This window comes from Theropithecus gelada, chromosome 20 (genome assembly GCF_003255815.1).
Source record: "Theropithecus gelada isolate Dixy chromosome 20, Tgel_1.0, whole genome shotgun sequence".
NCBI classification, from domain to species: Eukaryota; Metazoa; Chordata; class Mammalia; order Primates; family Cercopithecidae; genus Theropithecus; species Theropithecus gelada.
In genome coordinates, this window is record NC_037688.1 from 50,817,729 (window position 1) to 50,825,398 (window position 7,670).

Here is a 7,670-nt window from a genome sequence, read left to right on the forward strand (position 1 = left end):
CAGCTCAGTGCTGTCGCAAGCGGCATCACAAGCATGAGAGGAGCCACGGCAGCCAGCCCATGGGAGGGCACATTCCTCATGTCCATACCAGGGCTTTGGGGGCTTGGAGGACCACCAGGGAGCCCCTAAGCAAACACACAGCTAGTGGGCAGAGGAAGGGGCTGTGGGCTGGCCAGCACACGCCATACATCTGGGAAGGAGGCCAGCCCAGGCTGCAGTAAAGCCGCCGCCAGCTCCACTCAGGGCTGAACCTCGGCAATTCTGCTGGCTCAGCGGCCCCCTCCCAGGATCATCCTTGGAGGCCTGACTTCCTGGAGGGCTGCCCGAGTCCCACACCTCTGCATCCTCATCCCCCAGCCGGAGCGGCCACCTGCCCTGCTGCCCCCGTCCCCAGGCTGCGGGAACCCCAGGCAGACACACGTCTGTTTTCATGAGGACCTTCCCGTCGGCCCTAGACTGCAGGCGGAGCTTCTGGCCCATTTCACAGATGAGGCAGCTGAGCACTGGGGACTCACCCAAGGTCACGGGTTGCAGTATCAGATCTAAGGGTTCCTGGTCCCTCCTGGGCTTTAGCCTCACCTAGCAGAAGGCTCTGGTCCCCTCCTGCCACATTGCACGCCATGGGGTGAGGAATCTCTGAGGTCCTGAGCAGGAATCCACCTGGAGCCTAGGTGTCCCTTCTAGACCACACTCTGAGCACCTAGGACCCTGGAGTTCCCTGCCCAAACAGCCCCAAGCCCACTTCCAGGATCCGCACAGCCCTCTGCCCAGTCTGTCCTCCTGAAGGTAGATCACGCAGCAGGGTGATCACCCTAGCTCCGAGGAGCGACTAAGGGGATGCCTGTTTATGTAGTGTGGACAGTGCTGGAGCTGGGCAGTGAATAGGTGGGGTAGCTACAAACGGGCGTCAGTTAATCACCCAAGGAATCCGACAATTTTCTTTTCTTCTTTTTTTTTTTTTTTTTTTTTTTTTTGAGACGGAGTCTCGCTCCCAGGCTGGAGTACAGTGGCGCGATCTCAGCTCCCGGGTTCACGCCATTCTCCTGCCTCAGCCTCCCGAGTAGCTGGGACTACAGGTGCCCGCCACCATGCCCGGCTAATTTTTTAAATATATTTAGTAGAGACGGGGTTTCACCGTGTTATCCAGGATGATCTCGATCTCCTGACCTCATGATCCACCCGCCTCGGCCTCCCAAAGTGCTGGGATTACAAGTGTGAGCCACTGCGCCCGGCCGAATCCGAGAATTTTCAGTTTGAACTTGGGCTTTCAGGTCATGATGAAGGTGTATTTGTCAAGGTAGGAGGATAGAACATACTTAACAGGTTACTGGCGTGATTTGTAGCGTTTGAATATTTGAGTATTTGGTGTGTGGGCCTCTGTGTGTTAAGCACAGGTCAGGGTGGTTTGCCTTAATATGTCCAAAACAGAAAAATAATAGCAATGCCAGTAGCCATCTTATTTTTATTTTTAGTTCTTTCTATGTGCTCTTCACACTGCAAGGTACCGTAGATACAAAGATGCACAAAACACACTTGCTGCACAGGCAGAGAGACCCAAGAATACCATAATATCTACAGCAGCCATTTTTTTTGAGCCCTTACTAAGTCCTGCCGTGAAGCACTTTGTGGATAGTATCACAGTTTATCCTCCCGTAACCTAAGGGGAGGTAGCATGCATATCCTCATTTTACAGAGGGAAACAGACAGGCAGTGGGCTGGGTGTGGTAGCTTATGTCTGTAATCCCAGCACTTTGGGAGGTTGAGGTGAGAGGACTGCTTGAGGCCAGGAGTTCGAGACCAGCCTAGGTAACATACTGAGACCTCATCTCTACTAAAAATCAAAAAAATTAGCCGGGTGCTACTCAGGAGGCTGAGGCGGGAGAATCGCTTGAGCCTGGGATGTTGAGGCTGCAATGAGCTATGATGGCGTCACTGCGCCCCAGCCTGGATGACAGAGCAAGACTCTGTCTCAAAGAAAAAAAAAGAATGACAAAGTGACCAGCTCATGATCACAAACCACTAAGAGGGGGAATAGGACACATCCAGAGGTGCAGGTGCAAAGCCCAGACTCACAACCTCAAGACTCTGGGACCCCAGGTGAGTCCCTTGGCTTCTCTAAGCCTCAGTTCCTTCATCTGTAAAATGGGGACAGTGAGTCCAACCTCATCTAGGAGGTGACCAGCACAGTACCTGACCCAGAAGGTATGCAACTGGTCGTTGGAAAGGGCAAGAGGAAAGGCCCTAGCATTTGTGGACCCCCCTGGGAGTGCTGGAAGACCGAGGGCTGCTACCTGAACCTAACAGGAGACCCCACGGAAGGAACAGAAAACGGCCAGCTGCCCACAAGGATGCCGGGACCCCGGTGCCTGTCACCTTCCCTGTCCCTGCTCTCTGAACTCCTCCGTCCCCCTGGACCTGCTCAATGATCTGGGGCCACAGGCAGTGGGGTGCCAGGCCACGCCTCATAGAATGGGTGCGACCCTCTCCAAATTCTCCAAACGGCCTTGCCCGCTTGAGTGATGAGGGAAACGGAGCCTGAGCCGGGACTCAGACCCCCACTGATCTGCCTCTAGAATGCTGCAGGCCTGATGGGAGAGGGTCTGAGGCACAGGGTGGCCCCAGCCTTCAGCCAGGAGCTCAGAGGGTGACAAGTCAGGGCCTCCAGCACCCAGGAAGCAGGACCCATCTGCCTGGGCTGCAGGCTGGAGAGTGGGCAGACCTGGGCCGGGGGCACGTTGGTGCCGGAGGGAGGTTCCAGTTCCGTGTGGGTGGAGATGGAGGCGACCCCCAGTCGGTGCCGGGAGTGGGGAGTTGAGCTCCCTCATTGGGGGCGGTGGGGGCTACCTTGGGGTCGGGCTTCGGACTGAGGCTGGGGGAAGCTGTGGCGCCCGCATTATTTGCGGAGAGGAGCAGGAGGATGCTTGGGGGTTGGGGGTGCGGGTTCCCTGACACCGAATTCATTATTGGGAGATTCCTCTTCACAATCCCTCGACACCTCCCACGGGAACCCGGGGCCAGGAACGCCTGACAGCCTGGCGGGCCGGCTCCAGGGCCACTGGCGCCCGATCACCGCCCGCCCGCTGCCTCGGAACCCTCCCCCGCGGGTCCCGCAGCCTCTGGAAGCCTCTCTGAGCTCAGCCCCGCGCCGCCGCCGCGTCGGGGCTCCGAGTGCACCCCCGGCAGCTGCGTCCCCAGCCCGACTAGCCGCCCCAGGCCGCCCGCGTCCGCAAAGGCCTGGCCTGAGCGCGCGGCGCGCACGTGGGGAGGGGGCGTCCCGGGGCGGGCGCGGGGAGGGCGGAGCCACGGGCCCGGGCGCGCGGCCGGCGCGGGCTGACGGAGGTCGGCGGCCCGGGAGCGGACCCCGGCGTCCGGGAGGCGGCGCCNAGTTTGGGCCACGAGGTGGGGGGTGTCCAGCAGTGTCCTCCAGGGCCCCCTGAGCCCAGGGCTGTCCCCATGAGCTTTACTTCCATGGTCCCCTCTGGGCGCCCGGCCCCTTCCCTCCACCGCCTTCTCCAGAGTCACCCCAGGCTCAGCCAGCCCCCCACTCACCCCGCCCTGAAGGGAGCCTCCCGTGCCCGCATGCACACACTTAGCAGCTGTCCTTGAGCGGAAGAGGAGCCTGTTCTGGGGGAGATGCCGGGGCAGGGGCTGGCCTCCTGCTGGTCGGGAGGGACCCACTCTTCCCTCTGACCCAGACCCTATCCAGGGAGGCCCCCTGTCCGTGGAGGCAGGTCTGAGAATGCCCTGGAGGATGCCCCTGAGCACCGAGGGCCAGCGCCCCGCCCCCCTCTCACCTTCTAATAGCCCCCTAGTAGCTCCCTTCTAGCCCGGGGTATGAACCGGATCCCAGAGTTGGGGACAGGCTCAGGATAGCAGTGAGAGGGCTGGTCAGGGGTAAGGGCTTTACTGTCATAGAGTCACAGGGCTTAGGGACCTCATGGGGAGGGAGGGGGGCTCCTGGGCTTTCATTCTGGCCCTGGTCCCCTCCAGTTATGCTCACTCCTGCTTCATCCAGAGAACCCATTTCCAGGTGAAACAGCCCCCAGCCCCAGGCCCTTCTCAGTTCTGGGACCTTCCTGGGTAACCACTGTCTCCCACAGGAATTGGGGTTAGCATGTCCCAAGACCTCAAGCTCCCTCCATCCAATTTCAGCCATTTTCCCCCTTGAGGAGACCATGGGTGAGGAGAGGGATGAGATGGCTTTACTAAGGCACTCCTTCTCACATGGGGTGGTCCCCTTCCTGAGGGAGACATCCTTCCCCACTAGCAGCTGTCACCTTCTGGGCTTTGACCTCCAGCCCCCCGAGATTTCAGCCCCTGCAGGTGTGGCTGGGTGAGAAGGTGGTTTCCACTCTGGCTGCCTTAGCTGGGGGAGGGATGATAGGGCCTGGCTTGGGCAATCCTGGGGACATGCTGAGGGCTGGCTACCCTGGAGCTGGGAAGAGCGGGGCTCAGTGTTCTGGGGGGAGAACCTCCTGAGTGTGGCCCTGGCAGGGATGCACGGGACAGTGACACCTGCGCTCCCTTCAGCTAATGGTAAGGGATGGTGGCAGGCCCTACGACATAATTCCCAGGTCCCCATGCAAAATGTAAACGCGGGGCCCCTTGCTCAAAAATAAGAATTTCAGGCCGGGCACGGTGGCTCTGCCTGTAATCCCAGCACTTTGGGAGGCTGAGGCAGGCGGATCACCTGAGGTCAGGAGTTCGAGACCAGCCTGACCAACGTGGAGAAACCCCGTCTCTACTAAAAATACAAAATTAGCTGGGCGTGGTGGTTCATGCCTGTAATCCCAGCTACTCAGGAGGCTAAGACAGGAGAATTGCTTGAACCCAGGAGGTGGAGGTTGTGGTGAGCCGAGATCGCACCATTGCACTCCAGCCTGGGCAACAAGAATGAAACTTTGTTTCCAGACAGAAAAAAAAAAAGAAAAAAAGAATTTCAAGATGGTGACAGGAGAGCATCTGCAGGCATGGGGTCCTTCTGAGCCAAGCACAGGCCACACGCCCATGAAGTCCCCTCGGTGGCCAGGCAGGGTGTGGGGGATGAAGAGATCGGTCCAGTCTGCTGCTGACTGAGCACCTCATCTGCGCGGGGCACTGTTTTAGCCACTGAGGATTCTTTCGTGAGCAGAACAGATGAGGGCCCTTGTCCCCTTGGTGCTGGTAGTTGAATGATGGAGATGGGTAGGAGCAAGAGCAGAAGGAGGTGGATGTGGCAGGTGGTGATGAGGGCTGCAGAGCCAAGCACAGCAGCTGCGGGGCGGGCAGGGTCACCACTTCAGATGGGGAGGGCATGCTGAGTGAGCAGCCTGTGGGTAAGGACCTGAAAAACGTGAGAGAGGCTGTGGGGTTAACTAGGGAAGAGGAGCCCATACATGCACACAGGGCATGTGGAAAAGCCCTGGGCAGGGCAGACTATATGCTAGAGGAGCGTCTGGAGGCCTGTGTAGCTACAGCAGTAATGGTGGAAGTAATGAGAACTGAGAGCAAAACAGGAGCCCCATGCACGGACGCTGTCCAATCTCAGCCTCCCCTCCCAGCACGGACGCTGTCCAATCTCAGCCTCCCCTCCCAGCACGGCCGCTGCCCAGTGTCGGCCTCCCCTCCCAGCACGGCTGCTGCCCAGTGTCAGCCTCCCCTCCCAGTGAGACCAGTGCTGCCAGGGGGTCTTCAGGACAGGAGTGGCTGGATCTGACTCATGTTCTCTCTCCTCTTTTTTTTTTTTTTTTTGAGACAGGGTCTTGCTCTGTCACCCAGGAGGTTGGAATGCAGTGGTGCGATCCCGGCTCAGTGTAGCTTCAACCTCCTGGGCTCAGTCGATCCTCCCGCCTCAGCCTCCCTAGTAGCAGGGACCACAGGCACACGCCTCCATGCCTGGCTAATTTTTTTTTATTTTTTGTAGAGATGGGGTCTTGCTATGATGGCCAGGCTGGTCTTGAACTCCTGGCCACAAGTGGTCCTCCTACCTCAGCCTCCCAAAGTGCTGGGGTTACAGGCATGAGCCATGGCACAGAGCCTGACTCATGTTTTCCCAGGGACTCCCAACTAGGGTGGGTGTGGAGGTTGGACCAAGGGATGTGGGAGGACCTTAGCAACACCAGTGAGGAGGGGATGGCACTAATCCTGCCAGAGATACCGGCCTGGACCAGGTCGGTGACAGTGGCCGCAGGGAGAAGGGCTAGGGTTCCAAGTGTGCTCTGGGGATGTCTGAGAGGCAGAGCTGACAGACAAGCTATAGGTGTACAGGAAAGGCCCCAGGGCTGGCTCCAAGGTTTTGGCCTGGGTCATGGTCAGGAAGGGTGGCATTGCCACTAACTAAAAGGGACACTGGCACCAGCAGTGTCTGAGCAGTGGGGGAGGGGCCAGTGAAGCTGGAGACGCCTTTGCTTGCCAGGAGAAACCCCTGGCTGGAGAAAGGTGGGGGTGGGATTCCTGTACAGCTAATATTAGTAATCGCCACGCACCAAGTCCTGACTTGTGCCAGGCCCTGCACGCTTTATGTCTGGAAATGCTCTCACACCTCTGGGAGGCCGTTAGCACCCGCGGCTCCAGCTCAGGGAGGGCGCCGGCAGCCAAGGCCACAGGCTGGTGAGTGGCAGAGCAGAGATTCGAATTCACAGCTGTCTGGCTCCCTTGGCCAGCCTCGTGGGTCATCAGGGGACCTGCGCCCTGCGTCCAGTGGCTGGGACCGAGGCCGGGGCAGCAGGGGCTGCTGTGGGTCACTGTGTAAGCCCTGCAGCCAGCCCTGTGCCTCGACTCCCTCAACTCCCCTGCCCTCAGCTCCCGCCCCCACCCCGTCCTGGGCCTGGACAAAGGGGCTTCTGTCCTGCCAGCTCCCCTCTCAGAGTGACTGACCCACAAATGGGTTATGTAACCACGGCCCAGATAGGCGGGGGTTTGGCCCAAGTCTGCTTGGACTAGCGCCCACTGGGAGGGCATCGGTGGGCTTCCCTCCTCTGGCAGCCAGCTGGGGGAGGCCAGGATGTGGGGGGCCCCAGGAGGACACTGGGGCCCTGAAGGCAGGGCATGGGCCCCTCTGGCCTCAGGTGCTCCGAGTCGCTGGGGAGGAGGCGGCCGTTCGCGTGAGGTCGCTCAGAGGTGCCAGCCCACTCGCCCGCCTCCCACTTCTGCTCATCCACACTGGCTGTGGCCCAGGGCTGGCAGTGGGGGTGCTGCACGGTGGAGACGCAGATCCTCCCCCAGAGATACCCCCATTTCCGGGTGTTCCAGCCTCCCTGGCCACCCCCGGCCCCATCTGGATCCTTCTGAGAGACAGATTGGGCCGGCTCTCTCCCTCCCACATTGGCAGGTGCCCAGCCAGTGTCCTAAGGGAGGGGTGTGCATGCACATGTGTGTGCTGGTGTGGGTGCACAGCCTTGCCTCCTATCCCCAGGTGGGGACAAGGACCCCAGGCCGGAGTCCTCAGTACTGTGAACCCCCACATCTCGGCAATGGGACACCAAGTCCTGAGCAGCTGGCACCTGGGGCGGGGTGCGGGGCAGAGCTGAACGCATGAGTGCACGAGTGGACGAGTGAGTGTCTGCAGACTGAGAGCCCAGCAGCTTTGTGCCTGCTGGGGAGATGGCTGGCACCCTCTCCCTGCCCTCAGGCCACCTGGAGGGGCTGGCACAGCCTCCCCTCACCAAGTCTCCTTCCATCCCCAGAGCTCC